Genomic DNA, 22,981 nt, shown 5'->3' on the forward strand with positions numbered 1-22,981 from the left:
GAATAAAATCATGGCATTTGCAAGTAAATGGATGGAGTTAGAGAAAATAATGCTAAGTGAAGTTAGTCAATCCCCAAAAACCAAATGGATCAAGGACTTAAGAATAAATCCAGAGACCCTGAGTCTAATAGAAGAAAAAGTAGAAGTAGAAAAAGTAGAAAAAAACAGAAGAAAAATGTTTTCTCTCATATAAGGAGGCTGATTCATAGTGGGGTAAGGAAGGGTAGTGTGGGAGGAATAGACAATCTCCAGATAAGGCAAAAGGTAGGGAGGCGAAAAGGAGGGGGCAAGGGGTAAAAAAGGTATTGGAATGAGATGGCTATCATTGCCCTAAGTATCTGTATAAAGACAGAAATGGTGTGAATATACTTTGTATACAATCAGAGATATTAAAAATTGTGCTCTATATTTTGTGAACTGTAATGCATTCTGTTGTCATATATAACATATTAGGATAAGAAATTAAAAATAATAATATTAAAAAAAGGTTGCTTTGACTATTTGGAGTCCTTTATGGTTCTATACAAATTTTAGGATTTTTTTTTTCTTTTCATGTCTGTGAAAAATGCAATTGGAACTTTGACAGAGATTGCATCAAATATTAGATCACTATAGGTTGTATGTATATTTTAACAATATTTAATTTTTTTTAGATATTGATGGACCTTTATTTTATTCATTTATTTATATGTGGTGCTGAGAATCAAACCCAGTGCCTGACACATGGTAGGCAAGAGCTCTGCCACTGAGCCACAACCCCAGCCCCATACATTTTTTTTTTTTTTTGCAAATTAAAATACACATGGTGCTTTATTATTATACCTGCTTCCAGTTTTCTTTTAATTCTGTTGCTTTAAAATCAGTCAGTTTCATTGAGGATAAAAAGCATTATAATTCATGCCTGAAGGAAGCTTATCTAACACAATCAGTTTCTTCTTTGGACACACCACAGATCTTTTTCACTTAGAGAATACTAGAAAACTCTTCGGCACTGTGAACAACAAAGTGATGAACAAAAAAACATTTGAAAAACATGGCCCTAAATAGACCACAAAAGAACACTTGTTCACAGAATTACAGCTAAAACAGGGCAGAGTCTGATTCTGCTCCTCCTCAGGTGGTGCAGGATTAGGGAATGAAATTTTTCACCGATCTGTTCTTTTCTGTGAATAATGTGAAACCCCTGTAAGTATTTCTCTCAAAATTACAACTACATTTTTGCAAATAGGTAAAATTGCAACCGTGAAGTCTATGAATAATGAGAATTGGATGCACATTGTTTTTGTTTCACTTATTTTCAAACTATCAGATCTATATGTGTGAAATGTGCATTTTGTAGATGTCATAACATTGGGTCTTTTTTATTGCTTTCTGGTAATCTTTTTTTTTTAATTTTTGTCCATTACCATTATAGAAGGGTTCTTATCCACTCTTTTATTACTCCTCTGTGTTATCTTCTCTTTCATGTTCCTCTGTTCTACCTCTTCTGAATTCTTTTAGATTAACAATTATCATTTACAATTCCAGTACAAGTTGTTGTATTGTACTTTTGACTCTATCTCATACTTTTTAAAAGTTTGTTCCTGTGATAACAATGTGCCTCCTATTTTTCTTAGTCTATTTAAACTTAACATTACACCACTTCTAAAATGCAGAAATCTTGCGATTTCATAGTAACATTTATCCACTTCTGTTACTCTTTTCAAACCAAACAAGTTCCACCATTGTTGCACAAAAGCAGCCATAAGTAGTTTAGGAAGGAAAAAGTATGGCATGTTGTCTAATAAAAAAGATCTATAAAAATAACCCCTAATCTGCCGATATTTGCTTTATACCACACACTATCATTTTATTATGTACTGCTTTCACAGATTGCATAAATCCTGCAAGATAATGTTTTAATATTTTTCTTCAAAACATAATATGTATCTTTAAAAAATTAAAGGAGGTTGTCTTTTATATGTATCTATTTCTGTGTATCTATCATTTCTGGAACAATTTATTCTTTCCAGACTGCCTAGGTTTTTACTGGTATCATTTTTCTTTCAGATTGAACAGTTTATTTTAAAATTTTTGTAATGTAAAATTTCTGATAAAAATCATTTTAGCATTTTGTTTTTCTTCTTTTTTTGTTTAATTAAAAATGTCTTTATTTCACTTTCATATCTGAAGGATAATTTTGCACAGCAGAGAACTTTGAACAGGTTATTTTTTTTAGAAATTATTTTCTTAATTTTTTGTTTTAATTAGTTATACATGACAGTAGAATGCACTTTGATATACATAGATGGGGTATAATTTCTTATTTTTTTTGGTTGTACGTGTCATAAAATCACATAAGTTATGCAGTCATATCTGTACATAAGGTAATAATGTCTGTTTCATTCTATTATCCTTCTTACCCCTGTATATCCACTCCCTCCCCCTCCCTTTACTGCCCTCTACCTAATTAATCTAAGGTAACTCTATCTTCCCTAGTGCCCCTTTTCTTATAAATTAGCATCTGCATATCAGCCAGCCCCATACCTTTTAACAATATTAATTCTTAATTGTGCCTAGTGAGAAGAACAGAAAAAATACATTTACTCCACCTTTCTGAAAGTGAAAATGCCTGTTTTCCCTTGAAGACAGACTCTGGAAAAAAAAAATCGAGAGTAGACATTGACTCTTTCATTCAACTTTCCTGTAATGGTTTTGTCATAATTATTTTTCCCTTAAGAAAGAAAGATACTCAGATCTTTCAAAAGTCACAGCTTACAGCCATGTCTAAAACCAATTCTTGGGAACTCAGAATACCACTGTTTATGCTGATCAGAATGGAGTCTTACAAGGGTCAAATCACAAATGGAGTTTTGATCCACAAGTGCCTGTCACAGTTCCAGTAGATCACAAATCTATTCTCACCCAATATCTACTTGTTGGGAATATTGTGGTTATATATATTCTCTATCCTGGATGAGTATCTCGTCCAGATTTTCACATAAGAGCTATGAAAATAAGAGGAAATTAGAAGGCCCTAAAGCTGGCCTAATTACCAAAATAGTAATGTGAAATTATTACAAGTTCCGTGAAGAAAATACTGAAACTTGTCCTACCATAAAAATTATTGAAAGATACAGGTATTATGATTTCTATTTTGCCTTTATTTAGTTCTCCAATTTGTCCAGAGTCAACTGGTTTTGGATTGTCTTGGAAAATGAAAGTGAATTAATGAAACTTACAGGTATCAATTTCAACTACATCTAATTTGGGTGTGATTTCTTTGCAATGATCTCTTTCAAGGAGCTAATCTATGCATTTCTTCATATTGATCCACTGGAGTATGACTTATTTCACCTTCTGGTATGTTATAATCATTGTACCTCAAAATTATATTAACCATTTGGCTCTTTGCCACAACTTAGTCTACAAAGACATGACTATCTTACCTACCCATAAAATAGAAGGCTGGTCAAATACAGTGGTGGTAGTCACTTCTAGACTCTGAAAGAAGGATGTATTTTGACCTTACTAAAACTCATATATAGCATGGAGTGAAGATAAACTCTGTGAAAATATAATAGTCTGTCAGTTCATGGTCAAAGATGTTTTCTCCAAAAGTAAAGGACAAGTCATTCCACATTAAATGGTGTACTATTAAAAACATAAACTATAGGTGGATTGATATCTAAAGCTAATAAAGGAGTAATAAAAAAATTTCTGCAATGGCTTAAAATATACGTCCATATCCTAAATCTGAGAATCTCTGCATGTGACCCAATTTGGGAAAAGGTCCTCTTTAGATATATTTCAGAGCCTTGGGGGTGGTTATGCTAGATTGAGGCTAAACTCTAAAGTCGGTTTCGTGTGTCCTTGTAAGATAAGGAGAAGTTACACAGAGAAACAAAAGGGGAAGTAAAGTGAAGCAGATGGACATGATGTGTCTATGTGCCAATTAATGATAAGGATTGCCAGCCGCTGCCAGAGCTGGAAGGGATCCTCAGGTAGGAGCCCATCCTTCTGAAATCTTGATTTCTAGATGCTTGGCCTCCAGAGTTGTGAGAGAATATTATATATACATGCCAAGTTTGAGGTCATTTGTTGAAGCAGTCCTAGGTAAGTGAATGCAGCTTCTTGATGTGAGTGGGTCCCACAACAAAAGAAACCTGTTCACAAGCTCCAGATGGAAGCTCAAAAAGATCCAGTGAATATATACAAATTTGGGGGAGTGGATCATGATAACACATGAGACGGTGACAAACACCAATAGGAGATTCCCAGTCCACTGGAATGTTAAATTTATGTACTCTGTGGGAAAAAGTTATTCTCCTTCATAGAAAAGAACTTTGGGGTTTCTATATTGATTAAAACTGGCCTCCTAGGAGTGGAAAATCAGGTAACTAAAGGTCCTGAGTCACCCATTAGGAGTTATAAACTTTGTATCTTTTGAATTTGGAAGAACATCATCATGAGGAAGTGATAAATAAAGATTAGGCCTAAACAGGCCCTGGAAGCACAGATAGGCAACACATGACTCACATTTCTTGCATGTCTGTTCCTGCTATACCGTATCAGGCCCAGATTCCCATATATATATGCCAAAGAGCAAGTGACTTCTACAAATCCTAATTCAACCCATCTTGAAGTGGCTGGCAAAAGCATGCATAGCATGCATACTCTCAAGACACTGGGGGAGGGCTGGGGATGTGGCTCAAGCGGTAGCGCGCTCGCCAGACATGCGTGCAGCCCGGGTTCGATCCTCAGCACCACATACAAACAAAGATGTTGTGTCCGCCGAAAACTAAAAAAAAAAAAAAAAAAAAAATTAAAATTCTCTCTCTCTCTTTCCCTGTTTAAAAAAAAAAAAGACACTGGGAGAAAGCATCCTGTGACATCATTCTTGTAACCTAGATTAAAGTAAAGATGCCAGATTAATTCAGAAAGAAATTTAACCAAAAGCCCTCCCCAACAAAATGCATAGCATCAGAGATGATTAGTGGAAAATGTGATGAGAGAAGGAGATCAAAAGGAAGATAGGAAGGACAGAGAAGCTTGAGAAGAAAGCTGAGGGGAGAAAGAGTGAAGAAGACTTTCTGGAGTTCAGTTAGCTAGTTCTGGGTAACTGTCCCGGGGAAAGCCTCAGCATTTTCCTGGTGGAATTTTTGGAATAGGAGGGGACATGAATAGGAATATTTGGGCTTCATGATGCTGACACTAAAGTTCTTAAAGCTCTGAACTTTCCAGAAGTTTTTCTGAACTTCCAGCATATGTCCCAGAATCTAAAAGAGAAACTGAAATCGGAGGACAATCCAGTTTTACTGTGGTATATGATACTGGTACTCCATCCAAATGTCTATGGAACCCTTTAATTCTATTTTGGGGGGCCCCAGAGCTCTAAGAAGCTTTTGCTCTCTTTTGCAGCTAATTTTTTCCAGTGGACTGTTTATATTAGGAGCTGGAGATTTCTTTCTCTTAAGCTAGATTGGATTTAGAAGTTTGAAATTCCTGTGCCTCTTGCCTTGCATCAACATCTCACTCTCAAGAGCTCACTTGTGGGATAAATTAGAACAATTCCATGTGAAACTTTTCCTGAAATCATGCCCTTGCCATGCTTCCCATTCACTTACAGATTTCCCTTGGGATTCCTTCATTCATAAATCAATTGTACAATGTGACCTGTCTTAGTGTCTGATTTGGGGGCAATTGACCTAAGACACATTATCATTCTCATCGTCTAATACCTTCTAAACAGAGAGGTTTTGCTGAAATAAAAACATCCAGATCACTTAATTCAGGTCATGATGATAAACCAACAAACATCTGACCTTTTCATCAAGTACAATGGGGCTACTTTGGAGATAACATTTACCCTCTGCCCCAGTGCAGCAGAAACATTTTATAATTGATTTTTCTATTGATATTTTCAAGCAATGCTCTCTGACTAGTAAATACAAAATTTATGCAATTCTGATAGATGAAAATATTGAAAACATAAATGCAGGTAATTCACATATTTATTAACTAATAATTTTGTTGGATCTTTTTAATTGGTTGGTGTGTTAGGATTGTAGGGCTTCCATACTAAAGCAGGCCAGGCCAGGTAGCTTAAATCACAGACATTTATTTTCTTATAATATTCAAGGCTGAAGAACCAATAACAAGGTTATCAGTGGGTCTGGTTTCTCCTAAGGCTTCTCTCTTTGCCTTGGAGATGGCTGCATTCTTGCTGTATCCTCACATGGTATTTCCTCTGAATGTGTGTACAAACTTGTGTTTGTGTGTCCAAATATCCTCTTCGTATGAAGACACCAGTGAGATTGGACTAGGGCCTGAGGGTCTCCTTTTAATTTAACCATCACTTTAATACATTTAATACATTCTGTATTACTGGTTGTCAGATCTTCAGCACATGAATTTTAGGGTAAAAAAACAGCAAGTAACAGTTGCAGATGGAATAAGAATTTAAGGTGGGAGATATTTCTTGGTCTAGTTTGTGTAGAAAATGGTTTAATCAGTGAGAAGCAAATATTACATACCATTTAAACAGGCAAAATTGAGCTTAGTTAAATACTATTGTGGCATTTTGACTCTGTCTTAAGCCATTTTTTGTTTAAAAAGATTTATTTTGATAATAAAACAGTTGGATCCACACATCTAGAATTGAATTACCTGGTAGGGTTTAAGTAACTGTTGCTGAGGAGACTCAAAATCTTATTGCTTTGTGAAGGGCATTGTTTTGTAATTGTACAGTAGGATTAATTTATCATCAAGTAATCTCATCTTAATTATTGTCCAATATAGCACTGAAATATTTTTAAACAGTAATAAGAAAGTTAGTGAAAGACAGTTGAAAAACTTTTGCAAGTCTATATCTGTAGAACCACCAAGGCTGAAATATCCATATGTGATGTTTTTAGGATCAAACCACTGATCCAATACCATGACTGCTGAAGTATAAGCATAAGGTAAGGTAGACACTGAGTGAGCCATGGAAGTGGTAAGCCACCATTATTATCCACAGCCATGGTACTTGCTGCAGAGAAAATAAGTAGACCTATTTATTACCTGAATTTCCTTCCTTATTGCATATAAGTATTTCAACTAGTTTCCTCATTTTTTTGTCTTTTTCCACCAAGACTGCTCTGGCATTTTCTGTCTTTGTAATAATTCTGTGGTTTTCAATACATCAGAATGGGATTGTTACAGAATTAAAAACGGGAATAGATCCCAGTCAGAGGTTTGGGGGCTGCAGTTTGAGCAAAGTAGGTAAGTTTTATTGGCTTCATATGGGGAATAGAGTATTTTCAGTTGTGCAAAGGTAAGCTGGTTTAGGTTAGGAAATGCCTTTTGCATTTTGTGTTTTGTTTTATTTTTGAAGTGCAGTTATGGGAAATACTGGGGTGGGCTACTTTTTTATTTGGGCTACTTGTAACCTTAAGATCCTGATCTTTGTCACACTGTCAGGTGGCATGTTACATATACTCAGGCTCTCTCCCAAAGGGAGGTCAGGCTCTCTTGCAAATCATGGCTGTGAGGAATAGGACATCTGATGGGGGTTTGTCAACATGACACAGCCAAACTTTGACTTGACAACAGCCATGACACAAAGACACCAGTATCATCAATTGATGAGGCAGTTGTCTATCAGGCACCTCTAACACAACAGCTCCCTGCCAGCACTTCTCCTGGCTTCTGCTATAGGGCATTCTTCTGGTTTATTCTACTTCCTTAGCCGGTTATTCCTCTGTTATCTTCACTTCCTCCTCTTTCCTGTTTGCATCCCTCTCTGAGTCTCTTCTTCCTAATTCATTAAAACTGCATAACATCCTAAGGCACCTGTTCCCAGTCTGAAACTGTTCCCAGACTTAAACTGACTGTAGCAATTGCCCTAAAGCCAGCTTTTCTTCTTTTTTAAAGCTCTGTCTGAAATATGACATGAAATTTTTCATTTTTACTATTTTCAATCACACCATTTAGGAATGTCAGCTGTATTCATGTGACTATACATTAATCTTTAGAAACTTTGTGCAAATCTGAAACTCCACATGCATTGATCAAAAACTCCAACTCCCATGTACCCTCCCATGAAGTTGCTGCTTTTGATTTTGTCTTCATCTTTGATTTTCCCCAATATTATTATAATGTTTCCAGAAATGAATTTCTTTTGCTATTTATTCTGTTCATTTATCCTAGGATTCACTGACCTTCTTACATTTGTGTATGGAGTTTTTCATCAATTCCAGAAAATTCTCAGCCATTTTCTCTTCACATATTGTCTCTGTCCTTTTTCATTTTTTTTTATATCTGGAGCATAGATCAAGAATATATTACCCAAAAAAACAAATGCCAAATGTTTTCTTTGATATAAGGAGGCTAATACATAGCGGGATAGGGAACGGGAGCATGGGAGGAATAGACGAACTCTAGATAGGGCAGAGGGGTTGGAGGGGAAGGGAGGGGGCATGGGGTTATTAATGATGGTGGAATGTGATGATCATTATTATTCAAAGTACAGGTATGAAGACACGATTTGTTGTGAATATACTGTGTATACAACCATAGTTATGAAAAATTGTGTTCTATATGTATAATAAGAATTGTAACGCATTCCGCTGTCGTATATAAATAAAAAATAAATTTTAAAAAAAGAATACATTAGACATTTACACATGACATTTGTACTTGTCATATTTCTTCAGAGAGAACTAATAAGATAGATGGGTAGGTAGATATAGATATATGAGAGAGGAACTGGCTTAAATGTTTGTGGAGATAATCCACAATAGGCTATCTTCAAGCTGCAGAACTGGTAGTGTAGCTCAGTCTAAGAACCAAGAACCCAAGAATGCAAGAACCTAGGAAGCCACTGTGGCTCTCAGTCTAACACCAAAGGCCTCAGAGCCCTGCAGGGGTTTTGGTGAAAGTCCCAGAGTCCAAGGCTGAAAAACCTGGAGTTCAGATGTCCAAGGGGAAGAGAAAAAAGACATCCTGCCCAGAAGAGAGAGAATTTACCCTGTCATGACAGTCAATCTTGGTTGTCAAATGAGGAATGTCTAGAAAATTGGCAAAGCATACCTCTGGCTGTGTCTTTGAGGGTGTTTCTAGAGATGATTGTTGGCATGGGGGTCAGTGAACTAAATGGGGAAAGACCTGCCCTGAATGTAAACTGGGGACTTAGATGGAATAAAAATAACAGAAAACGAAGAAGGATCAATCATTTGTGTACACTTGACCTTTCTTCAATGGGTGAGTTTGGCTGCTGTTGTTGCCTTTGGATATCAGACTCCAAATTCTTTAGCCATTGAACACAAATGTGCACCAGCGACCTTCCAGGGAAATTCCAGGCCTTGAGCACTGAACTGCAGCTGCATCATTGGTACCTCTTGCTTTGAGGCTTCGTTGCTCTGACCACCTGCTGTTTCTCCCAGTTCTCTAGCATCCAGAAGGCCTTTGTGGTACTGTCTAGCCTCTGATGGGGAGAGTCAATAAAATGAATCCCTTCTTGTAATTATATATACATCCTATTTGTTCTATTCCTTTGGAGAACACTGACTAATGCCCTCTTCTTCCAACTTTTTCTTCTAGCCAGGCCTCCAACCTTTTGAATGTTGCTGCCCTACATTGAGGAAGGACCTTCCCTACTCAGTCTATCAAATCACATTCCCATCTGCACCCTCAAGCGCACACCCAGAATCCATGCTTTGCCAGGCTTCTAAGTACCCCTCAATCCAGTCAAGCTGACCTTTAAAACTAAACATCACAAGGCTTTATGTCTTTTCTCACCCTTTTATATTTTTCCTTATTTTTATTTGTTTTTTAAATCCCATTTTTATATGTTAAAATTACTATAAAACTCACCTGTATCAAATTGATTGTTGAAAATATTTGTTAAATTTTAAAGCAGTTTTTTACAATGTAATTTACACACCATAATGTCTACCATTTTAAATATATAATTCAATAAATTTTACCATACACTTATAATTATACAACCATCACCATAATCTAGAATAATACTGTCATCCTAGAAAAAGACCCTTCTAGCCCTTTGACTTTTTCATCCTCCTTGCCCCATTAGACTGTTAAAGGAAAAGTTTGAGTTTTCCTAAGTTGACAGATACCTATAAGCCAAAAGTTTCTTCAAAGTTAATGTGTCTATCTGCATTAGGATTTTCTGTTTAATATTGGTCTAGTAATTCTTTTTGGTGGCGGGAGTGATGGGGATTGAACTCAGGGCCACTCAACCACTGAGCCACATCTCTAGCCCTATTTTGTATTTATTTTTTAAGACATGGTCTCACTCAGTTGCTTAGTGCCTCACTTTTGCTGAGGCAGGCTTTGCACTTGAGATCCTCCTGCCTCAGTCTCCTGAGCTGCTGGGATTACAAGTATGAACTGTTGCAGCCATGTAGTCTGGTAGTCCTTCACTGTCCCAATAAACATCTTTGTGTATTAAAGAAGACTTAAATTATGTTCTTTGGATTTTCCATCAGTTGACAGCTGGAGTGTACATTTTAACAACCAAGTTCACAAGCCAGATAGAAGGAGTCCCTCTCTGGTGTCTCATTTTGCTTCCCTGCTTGAACTTAAGATGAAAGATCACCTTTGTGCATGAAGGAGCATCACTGAGCAGGCTGGGGATCAGAGAGCACCCAATGGCTGGCTGTGTGCTTGGTTACTCAAATAACCTGTGTATATGTGTATTCTACTGCATCTGTGTGCATCCCCTTGATGGACAATGGCTTACATGCGTAGGCTGGATCATGTACTTATGGCCCACAGAAGTCTCAGCTGGCATAACTGCTGAAGACATGTTTGCTGGTCATCATCCAAAGAGAGAGGTGTACCATTTGGGAGACTAAAGCTAATGTTTGCTGCTTTTGATAGGCCAGCTCTTCCAACCCTGCAAATCTTTAGTCTACTTACAAAATCAATAACATTCACATCAGCGCTCAAGCCTAACTAAGAACTTACTCATAATAGAGACACACAGTACAAAGATCTTTCTACTAGAGAATATCCTTGAGATAAAATATGTGTTTGTATGTGAACTCCCCACCACCACCACACATACACTCACACAATGTACAATTGAACTCACAGAGGTCTTCCCTGGCCACCTCCTACACTATTTCTCTGAATAATATAATCATAATATCTAAACTCAGCTCCTTTATTGATTTATTTATTGTACCTATGGTTCTTCTTGACAGCAAGCAAGCAGGGCCTCATCTTAATTAGGATAGTCCTTTTCTGTCTTTTTAACTGTTGTGCCTCCCAGAGCCTAAAACAGTGCTTGGTACAAGTTTAGTGATACATAAGAGGACAATGGGAATATTACTCTGCAACAGTCAGCTTTCTGTTACAGTAACATAATACCTTAGGCAATTATCTCATAAAGAGAAAAGGTTTGTTTTGATTCACAGTTTTGGAGATTCCAGTTCATGATCAGTTCATGATCAACTAACCCATTGCCTGGGTTAGTGTCAAGGAAGCTCATCATGGTAGATGTGCATAATAGAGCAAAACTACTCACCTCATGAACAGAGAAGCCAAGAAAGACAAGAAGGGGTTAGGATCCCAAAATTCCCTTTGAGGGCATGTCCCCAATGAACCAAAGACTTCTTACCCATCACCTCAGATATTTAATACTCTTTGTGCTGAGAATACTTGAAATTCACTTTCCTATTAATATTTAAATGGGCAATACTAAATTATCAGCTACATTCACTATGTTGTGAAATTTATCTTAAAAAAAAAACAAAAACAAATGTATTCCTCTTATCTAGCTGAGGCTTTATGTCTTTTAACTATTACATTCACATTTTCCATATGCCTTAGCCTTTGGTAACTACCATTCTACCCTCTTCTTTGAATTTGATTTAGATTGTACATATGGGAGCATGCAGTGCCCATCTTTGCGGGGTTTTCTTACTTCATTATTTTACCTAGCATAATGTTCTTCAATTTCATCCACGTTGTTGCAAATAACTTCTTCCTTAAGGAGTTTTAAAAGCTTTCCAAGTGATTCTAATGTGAAGAAGTAAAAAATAACCTCCCTAGGGAATATCAGTTCTGGTACATTATAGAAAACAGGCAGTCAATTATTCATTCAATTAATATCAATTGGCTACCTACTACAGCTCCAGCTCTACACTGGGAATATAACTGTAAGTAAGACAGAGGAGAGAAGATTGCCACATCGATAGCTATCATTTTAACTGGCTGGCATATCAAGAAATGTAAGCACAGAGAACTGCCAGGGACCATGGTCGTGCCTGAGGAGAACAATGAAGTTCAGGTGGAAAAAAGTTCCACTAAGGCACTTGAACTTCATTGCATAATGCTTTATGGGCAGAATAACAGGTGGAAGAATATTTCAGGCAGAGGGAGCACATAAGCTAAGGCCTGGGGGTTCATAGGTGGTCACGGGGGGCTGGAGCCTGGGGTGGTAGGAGAGGTAGTCTAGAATCATAATGACATGCTTAGAATTTACCCGAAGGTCCTCTGGGAGGCATTGAGGGGTTTAGGAGGAAAGTGATGCAAATAGACTTATCACCCGATATTATCAAGCAATAAAACCTACATGAGAAATATTCTCTACATATATTGAAAGAAAGAATAACCAAGACAACAGCTACCTCCCCTTCAGCCAATCCCTCAATATTTGATTTAAAGTGTGAGGAAAAACACTAATGCATCTGCCCATTTCAGAATATGAAAATGTTGGGGAGGAAAATAGTTAATAAGGAAAAAGAAGACATCAAAAGGATGGAGGAACTTGCCACAGAAATGACCCTTGGGTTTGAACCACCTCTGAAAGGGCAAATAAAAATTATAGCTGTGAAAAAAGTTGCCCCACCTGTGCCTGATCCTCTGAAGACTTTTTCTTTAAGGCCAAAGGCCATATCCAGTGGCCTGCACTGCCATCTGCAGGCAGGAATTGGGAAACAGCAATAGTAGACTTCTGGGTTTTGTTCTCAGCTTTGGAGAAAGCAAAAGGAAGCCAGATCATGTTTTGCTTATCAACACTTTGTCTGCACGCTGGGCCTTTATGTTACTTTCTTGTGGTTTACATTTAAGCTGAGACACTAAATTGCCATTTTCTGTGGATCTTAGAGGGTGCTCCTCTTCCCCGCAACACACACACTTTTTTTATATCTGAAATGAGAATGTCTTGGAATTGATTGACAATTCAACGGCTGAATTTATTTTCCTTGTTTATCCACAAGGAACATCTTACATTTAACGTCATTGTAGACTTGGCCATATTTTGCATTTATAATAAGTGTGCTGTGATGGAAAAGCATGATTTTCCTGGGTATGAAAAAAATCAAATGTTACTTTGAGTCTATAATAATCCCTTCTATTGGAATTTTGGCTCTCAATTACTGTCCAGCTATTTGATTGAGTCTTGATTTCTTCATCTGGAATAATACTTATAAGATTTCTCAAGAGTTAAGTGAAATTAGGCATAAAGTCCTTGAGCAGGTCCTACCTAGTAGATGAAAGGATTCAATAAATGATTGCTATCATCATTTCCAAATTAAAGTCTCAAAAAAACAGAGAGCTGCTCCTGTTACCACCTGACTTAAAAATGCCCAGACAAAAACACCATTCCTTTTCAGAATGTGCAATTGAATCCCAAATGCAATTGGTGCAGTTTAATCCTTGGAATTTATGAAAGCTACTGCTGAGCAGCTTGTTGATAACAAAAGGCACGAGGGTTCAGCTGGAGTCTATGGGGTTATTTATTTTAAGTGCACCTATTTGGATGTTTAAAGTCTTAATCGGAACCTGGCTTATCTTTGCCCACTATAATTCAAAACCTCCTGTCACCAAACTGTGTTGTTTTTCCTGTGCCCTTAAAACTACCCAGCCTGGTTTCTGCCTTATTCTGATAAACCTGGAAGTGCACGGCTCAGCCTTTTAAGTAATACTGCTTTTCTGGTATTTAAGGCAGCTGAACATAAATGAAATGGAAAGTGACAATGATGACAGGTAATGCTATCACTGCCTGCTGGATGCTGTTTGTAGCTCTCCCTAGCAATCACAGGATAAAATAAAGCCCATGTTGAAGGGCAGTTTCTCTAATTGCTGCCACAGGATATCAGCAGCCTGGGCTTGACGCCTCTCTGAGCTCTGCAGGGGGGCAACTCTAAGGAGCATGGGGACTGGGATGGAGCCTATAAAGATGTCTTGAAGCAGGCTTTCATGTTTGCCAAGTGGATGCCCCTTGAACTCCCTAATATCTCTTTTTGCTTAAATGATATGAAATTGTACAGTTCAAGTTCTTAGCACAAGTCCCAAGGAGAGAGAAGCCACCACCGAAAGGGAGGAAAATCAAAGCTGTTCCTGGCATCTGCCACATGCTTTCTCCGTAGCATCGCTGCCTTTCTGGGACTTACATTGGAACAAGAAGCTGCAAGAAGACAGATGGAGACTTCAAATGCTTGTCTTCTCAGGCTCTGCCCCTCAAGGCCAACTTCCCCTATTCCTGGGAATTATTAAGTTTTATATCTCTTAAGTACAGAGTATGTTCATTTTATATATTGGGATTTCAGATATTGCTAGAGTGTGATACAGTCAGGATTTGAATCCATGTTAATGTGACATCAGTGCTTGTGATTTTTTTTTCCTATGAAACGATCCTGGCACATCATGTTGTTCCATCCCAAGCAGAAACGACACATGAATCCATATCTGCTCACTCCTGTAGACTTTGTGGCAGATAGGGTAAATGTTTATACTGCTTGTGTATAAAGTATGCAGACATATGATAATGTTTTATGCCTCAGAACAGCCTGGTGAGATAAATCATTGGGCATATTTATAAATAAGAAAGCACTGGGCCCGTTAAGGGTGAAACTAGAGATACAAAGAAGGGAATGAACAGATCCAAGGTTACACAGCACACATAAATGTAAATGTGTGTGTGTGTGTGTGTGTATTTCAACACTTCAAATGCTTATGAATTAACTCCTTGAGAGGTACTCTTATTAGAGAGATTTTTTTTTTTAATACTAGAATTGAACCTAGGGCTCCTTAACCACTGAGATACATCCCTATCCCTTTTAAAAAACATGTTTTTTAAAACTCTGAGACAGGGTCTTGCTGAGTTTCTTAGGTCCCCACTAAGTTGCTGAGGTTGGTTTTGAATTCGTGATCCTTCTGCCTCAGTCTCTCAAGCCACTGATATTACAGGCATGTGCTGTTCCTGGCAAGAGGTACTCTTAATTGTCATCTAAGATTTAGATTTCTTCCCCTGATGACCACACCCAGTTTAAATGAGAAATAGTAGATTGTATCCATTCAAAGTATAGAACATGATGATTGGATATACATATACATGGTGAAATTATTACTACAATCAATGTAATAACTAAGCCCATTACTATACATAATTACAACTTTGTGTGTATGTGTGTATGGATGTGTGTGTGTGTGTGTGTGTGGTCAGAACATCAACTATCCTTTATTGAATTTCAAATAAACAATATGGATTTATTAAGTATAGTCACCAAGCTGTACATCAGTTCTCCAGAATTTATTCCTCTTATACCTAAACTTTGCTTCTTCTGAACAATATATTTTTTTTCCTGTTTCCTTCACCTCCAGACCCTGCAACCACCATTTTTTTCTGTTACTGTGAGTTCTGTGTTTCTAGATGTCACATATGAGGGGGATCTTGCAGTATGTCTTTCTGTGCCTGGCTTCTTTTATTCAGCATAATGTCCTCCAGGGTTATCCATGTTGTCACCAATGGCAGGATTTTTTTCCATTTTATGGCTGAATAGTGTATATACATTCCATGTTTTTCTGGTCATCATGATCTTCTTCTGTTTGAAATGCATGTGTTAAGTAATAAAAATTAAATTACCCTAAGTAACTCCTCACTATCCCACAGAGCCTCGCATGCCTACTTCTATGGAGCTAGATGGAAACAGCAGGAGAAGTGCACAGTATTGGAGGCGGGGCAGAAAGGAGGCAGAGCAGGCAGAGACCTGGGGCTGCATTCCAGCTCAGCCTTTCTGTGAGATCATCCCCTTGATGATTTCTCTGTGCACATCACTCTCCGTGCCTCTCCCTACTTGTGGACAATACTGGGAAAAGGGTCCAGGGTTGAGAAACTGTCATGAAGATGAAGCAATATACTGTTTAGGCCACGCCAAAGGTCTTCTTCTTTTAAATAACTAAATTTATCATTTCTATTGTAAGAAAAGGAAATAGAGCCACAGAGTGAGATCTCAGTAGACTTCACACAACCCAACCGATTGGCTGTAGAGCCAATTTGAGAACCTGAACATGGGTGGTTTCCTTTTCCCCTGTTCTAGACTTGTTCAAAATGCTCCATCCTATGCTCTTTTGCAAACATTCTGATTTGTAATGAAGTTTTCTGAGTTGACCCATCCACCAAAATGGCACAGGTTACCAAACACTGTTCATGTTCGCAGATACAGCTCTCAGTGCAGCGAGTCCACTGGCTTTGGAGTTGCCTTTCTTGAGTAGGACAAGTGTGAATTATATCTCTGACCTCCCATTCCAGCTTCCACATCTCTTGCAAAACCTACAGTCCAGTAATCCAGCCAAAATATTAAAGCAAGTCCCTGAATCCAAATGGACCTCATCCCCATACATTTCAGATGCCAAACTGATCAGGGCTCTGCACACATCCACAGTCATTCCAACTGGCCTTTAATGAACAGAAATGTGTTGAGGCAATAGAGTTGTTTGTTTGAGAGATGGAGTAACCCCCTTATAAATAGGTGTTTCATTTAAGGACATTCCTTGGACACCTGAAACCACGGATGGTACCAAACCCTGTATATGTTATATTTTTTCCTATAGATATATTCCTATGATAATTTCTGATTTAAAAATTAGGTACAATGAGAGCTTTATGAAAATATTACTAATAACAGAGCAATTTTAATAATGTACTATCATAAGTTATTTGAAAGTTTCAACTCGTTTGTTTCTGGAACATTCCATTTAATATTTTGACTGCAGGTAACAGTGAAACTGCAGATAAAAGGTATTCCTGGTGCTGAGGATGTAGCTTAATGGTAGAGCACTTGCCAGCATGTTGTGAAACCTGGGTAAATCTCTAGTACTGCAAAAAAATAAATAAATAAAAAATAAAAAGATACTACTATACTCATCCTTTGTTTGATTTAATTTGGATAAATGTTCTCATATGAGCTAATATTAAGGCTCAAGATAATCAAATCCTTTGTTGAAAAAGAAAGTTCCTTATCTATAAATACTGTAATATAGCCAGGTAATGATTTATATTGACCATGCATACAAAACTGTTTTGTGTATCTTGGTTTAATATCATAACATCACTTATAATTCTCTGCATGTTTTTATAATTACAAAAATAATTAAAGCACTCCATAAACTTTGATATAGCAAACCTCAAGGGTCTTGTTGGTTCTGTTGTTTCTCTGTCATGATAGTTAAAGAATAGAAAAGCAAGAAAAGGTATTTAACACAGAGACGTGCATGCGCGTGCACGCACGTACACACACACACACACAGGCAAAAAGCAGTCAGGTGCATCATAAAGCTTGTTATGTTATCTGTATGATTTATTGCAGAAAAACAAACCCAACTCAAATATGTTTGCCCTGGGGCTTCCTTTTTTATGGATTGTATGAGTTCTCAGAAATGAGCCTTGGAGATTTCTGCAACAAAGATGAAAAAATACCAGATGCTGGGAAGAAGATAGGCTGCTGAGGTATGGGAAGCCTGAGCAATGTGGGCTTAGGAATGGAGTTTGTGCACCTGACACCCAGATGCTAAGAAGTTGCTGAGTGGACCAGCGGGTTCGCTGAGGTGGGGGTCTCAGGAGAAGAGGGGATTACTCAGGATCCTCAATTGGTGATGGTGGTGGGGGGACTTTTCTGCTTCTCCTCTATAAGCCATGGGGAGAATGGCATCATTTCCCATCACTCACAGAGCCCTGGCCACTTGCAGACTCCAGAGATGGTACCTGAGTCACAGAATGCTTACCCAGAAAACTAACAAATCATTGAAAGAGCACAGATACCACAGTGAGGATGAAGAATATAAACAATCTAAGCACAAAATAACTTTTATAATAAAGACTGTTACAGTTTGGCTATGAAGTGTCCCCTGAAAGCTCATGTGTGAGAAAAATGTAGGAATGTTCACAGGTGAAATGATTCAATTTTAAGAGCTATCACATAATCAGTAGGTTAACTCATTGTATAGATTAATAATTCCAAAGGAGTACTGTATGAGGTAGTGACTGGGGCATGCTAGAGGAAATAGGTCACGGGGGTGTAACCTTAGGGTTTATATTTGGTCCTTGGTGTCTTGTTTCTTCTGCCACATGTTCCCACCTTGGTGTTCTGCCTCAATTTTGTCCCAGAGCAATGAAGTCAGCCATGGGCTGATGCCTCTAAAATAGTGAGCCAAAATAAAGTCTCCCTATTCTAAGTTGTTCTTGTTAGGCATTTTCGTCACAGCGACAGACAGCTAACTAACACAAAGATTTAACCATTTATAGAGAGACTAAAGGCTTAAAAACTCAGAAGATTTTCTTGGAATTTAAAATTTGGATCCTCAAAATAAAGCCCCTCAGTTGCCCAGGCTGTTTCTAATGCCTTAAGTGTGGCCCTAGCAGTGTGTCCTCAGGGTCTCCCATTTTGGAATTTGTTGAAGTTATTTTAACCACCAGTAGCTATAACTGAAAGGAAGCAAGGAACTGGGAGATGGGTGAGCCAGAAATGAAAGACGGAGACCAGGCAGAAATACACAGGAGAGTTTATTTGTCAAAGCTGACAAATAAAGGCACATCTCTCAATAGACAGAGGCAAAACAGGCTAGGGGTTCTGGACTTTTATGGGGGCAAGGCTCAGGGATTAGAGCCCTGCAGGCAGTTAAGGGAGTGGTGAGCGTTTCTCAGAAAGGCCCTTGGGCAGGAAAGTAAAATTTGTCTTAATTATGGCTGTCACTTAAGATGCCCTTCTAAGCAAGCACTTTACAATAACCACTGTCTTTTCTTCCAAGAGTTAGCATTCCTGATTTTTTTTAAGACTGAGAGAATACCCAAGGTTTGGAACTTTAGGTCCTAACTCCTAACTCCTGGTAAATCTACTTTCCATTCTTCCGTACTACCTACATTTATCTTACCAGATGGTACGAGAAATAACATAGGAGCTTATGGGGTCTCACAGAGGGGAGATTGAATAAGAAATGCATTTAATTTTAATTCAGTGGTGTATGTCAGTGACTTGTAGTCACTTTGTATTTGCTTAAGCACTTGGTGACCATCCTCACGGAGGAACTGCCTCCAGGATGTTAGTGCAGCCCACGTCGCCAACCTAACTCTGTATGTCTCAGGAAGATACAGGACCATACTTGAACCATACTCTGATCATGTCCTACTGAAGCCAGAATTAGACAGGCAGTCAGTATAGATAGGTAAATCAAATCAGGTCAGATCAAGGAGGCCAATTTTGAGTAAGTCGGGCAAGTTGGAGCCTGTCTCCTGAGGGATTGAAATGTTAATTACTTCAGAGCCCTTGCTCCACCCTTCTCAAGAACCCAACCCTGCTCCAACCTGTTGCCAAGGTAATCTTTCCCAGGAATTGCCCCTCCCTACAGGGAGCTGTCAGGTTGTTAATGTGTCCTTGGATGCTCCAACGTGTTCTTCCTCCTTCAGCCTACCTGTTTCCCACCTTTTGGCCATCCCACTGAAATTTCCTGGGCCTAGTCACCTATGCAGGAAGGAGAAAGATAAGGGGAAGAGGACAGGAGAACAAAGGAAGCCTAGGAGAAATAAAAAGGCAGAACACCTAGTTTCTGGGTATACCAGGATACCAGCTATGGCCCCCTTCTCCCTCCCAGGAGAAGTCTATGTTACCCCTTTTTAAATAAAACATGCTTTATATGCTTGCCTCAGCGTGCTTCTCTAACATTATACTTCAACATGTGGGGAAGCAGGACTCCTCACTGATAACCGGCGGTATCAGTACTGTGTACAGCACCAAAGCAAAGAATAGTAGAGGAAAAACAAGGTTTGGAATGTGTAGAGCCCGAAGTTGCTTTGTGGAAAAGTCTTCCCATGGTCAAGCACACACTGTTGATGATAGAAGATGGAATTCTCATTGGTACGGAGTCAAAAGGGAAGCTCTCCCCTTCAAGAGTGGACTTGAGATGTAGTTGATACTGCCAGTTACCAGTTACCTTGATGAGTCCTTGATAACACCAAAGAAGTGCGCTGGAGGCAAGGATAGAGTAGAAAGTAAGAAGCTTTATTTAAAGGATAGTAAAACAGACTTCTGGGGTGGGGGGAAGGGTCCCAATGGCTGAATCCATGGGTTTAAGGAAGTTTTGTCCCTTTTGTGCATTCTTCTCCCTTCTCTGGTTTATTGTCCCCCATCCTGTACATGTGATCAGGAGATGCCAGTGGAGAGGCCAAAAGGTGGGAAACAGGTGGGCTGGAGGGGCCAAGTACAGGAAGAGGATCCAGGGCAAATTAATTCTCAGCTTCCTGTCTGTTCCGGAGTTGCTTCATTAACAACTCTTTAAGAGGGGCAAAGCTCTGGGAACATTGACATTTCAGACTCCCAGAGAGCAGTCTCCAACCTTCCAGACACAAACTGGTCAGTTTTCTTCAATCTGCCCCAATTTATCTTTCTACACTGATTGCCTGTCTTTAATTCTGGCTTCACAGTGCACCATATGTTTTTCTCTGTTGCTAAAAATTGAGTGAAATGGTTTTTTTTTTTTCAAAATTTCCTGTTTCAAAGACACTTCATGCAATAATTCTACAAGTGGTTTTAAGAACCCAGCTCTCAATAATAAAATAAATCTGGGTTATTTCTGCTAGAGGAAAGACTAACATATCTCTTTATTCTCTCTGTAAAAAAAAATAGTGTAAAGTTGCAGTTATATGAAGAGATGATCAAAGAATGTGAAGTAAAGAAATGTGGGAAGATAAAAGCTCTTTAGATAAAGGTTAGGTAGTCATCAATAAAAACACAATGCCATCTTTCTGGATTTGGAGGATGTTCAGGGAATTTGGCAACATATTAAAATACATTTATTCTCTCATGATTTCTTTCAAACGCTGTAAACAAATATTCACATTTGTACCCAACTTTGTATTTCTGTTTGCAGTTTTTCTTAAGAAATATTTTAATATGTAAAATTAAATGAAATTTTTTCCCCAAATCTGGATCTTGCCCTGAAGAAAATATGTTTAAAAGTCCAAAAATATATAGGAGTCCACATATCTTGAGTAATACGGCATCCTAACACATTAAAATAAACACAGGCAAATTTATAAATGCTAAATAAAATTTGTGTGTGTGTGTGCTAAAAGATTATTTTATTGAAGCCAATAAAAAAAGAAAAGATTTGGAAAAAAATATGTGTGGAACCCATATATGAGAAGAAATATTAATATCTAAACTGAATAAAGGTATCTCAAGATTGATGGGAAGAGGCATGCACAAACCCTTAGGGGAAATGTGGCAAAGGACAGAAGAAGCAGTGTTTCTTTCAAGTCCATGTGTTAAGCCATAGGGAAATTTCACCAAATAAAACAGTAGACTACCTCACAGGTCCCACTTGGATAATAACGAATTAGAGGACAAGAGCAGAAGAACCAAAAGAACCCATTCTTGTGGAAATATGAAATATACTTCTAAATAAGTCATGGGTCAAAGAATTCATCATGGAAACTAAGCACTATAATGGAAATGCTACATATCCAATGTTGTGAATTGCACCTAAAACTAGAGTCTGAAATGTTTCTATAAAAATCAAAGGATAGAATCAAGGAGCTAAGTGTTCACAATAAGACTTTTTCCTTTCTTAAAGAAAGGTATGGTCTCCAAAGCAGATAGGAGGAAAAAAAAAATAGGAGCACAAATTAAAAAAAAAAAATACAGGGCTGGGGATGTGGCTCAAGCGGTAGCGCGCTCGCCTGGCATGTGTGCGGCCAGGGTTCGATCCTCAGCACCATATAAAAACAAAGATGTTGTGTCCGCCAAAAACTAAAAAATAAATATTATAATTCTCTCTCTCTCTCTCCTTCTCTCTCTCTCACTCTCTCTTAAAAAAAATACAAAATACATGAAAAAAGCGCTTGCTTAATTTATAATTTATTAATAAAATGGAAAATTCTGTTGTTATTGCGCAGGCAAAGACACAAAAGCACACTGGCTTCATACAAGAGGTTCAAAGCATAGAAGTTAACTAGTGAGATCAAAATAAACACACAAAACTCAATTTACCTTTTTCTTTGACCAGGTCTAAGACGGCTCTCCCCTCTGGCTCCTGCCTCGAGCCACCCAATGGGGCAGCGAGGTTTACACAGACTAGCAGGAAAGAGAGAGAGAACACGCCAGGGAGTGGCTTTTTATTGGGGACAAGAAATTCAGGGGAAAATTCCATCCAATGAAGGTCGAGGGGAACAGCATTCCAAGGTCAGGGTCAGTGATTGGTCTCAGGGTCAATGGTCAGTTACACCCCCACACGGATGGGCTCTCATACCTAGAGAGGGTGGGGATTAGTTCGACACAGTTTAGCCAGAATGCCTCACACCCAATCAGGGAGGTGCCCAATCACATGCGAGAACGGCTTCCCACACTAATTGTTCTCATCAGGTCTTTTAGGCACAGTGATGAAAAAAACTAACAAAAACAATATAACAACAGAAAATGAGAGATTTCTAGAAATTATTGATTTTGAGTTGAATATATCCAATTTTCAGTTATATGTAAGTAACATACCAAATTTGTGATTTTAGAAGAAACAGAGCCAGAATTGACTTTTAACCATTAAAATTTTAAATCAGTAAACAAAATTCTATTCTCTAAATTACCTCTATATTAGATGTTTAAGGTACTAATTCTTTTAGACATGAAAAACTGCAGTCTTCCTTTTTTATACATAATATTTCAAAGAGAAGAAGGAAAGAAGGAATGCTCCCTAATTCTTTTTCTGAGTTTAATAATAA

General features: G+C 38.1%; 1 long non-coding RNA gene across 2 annotated transcripts in view; it reads right to left on the reverse strand.

The window, feature by feature from the left end:
- The window catches only part of LOC131423936 (uncharacterized), a 44,405-nt gene extending 22,040 nt beyond the window's left edge, over positions 1 to 22,365 (reverse strand). For both annotated transcript variants that reach the window (XR_009226132.1, XR_009226133.1), the window contains exon 1: positions 22,257 to 22,365. This is a non-coding gene — a long non-coding RNA (uncharacterized LOC131423936). The remainder of the gene's footprint in view (positions 1 to 22,256) is intronic.
- Between the last annotated feature and the right edge of the window lie 616 nt (positions 22,366 to 22,981).

The sequence above is a fragment of the Marmota monax genome, unplaced genomic scaffold (assembly GCF_021218885.2).
Source record: "Marmota monax isolate L192 unplaced genomic scaffold, Marmota_monax_Labrador192_F-V1.1 WCK01_AAM20220418_F8-fsc00005, whole genome shotgun sequence".
In the NCBI taxonomy this organism is placed as follows: Eukaryota; Metazoa; Chordata; class Mammalia; order Rodentia; family Sciuridae; genus Marmota; species Marmota monax.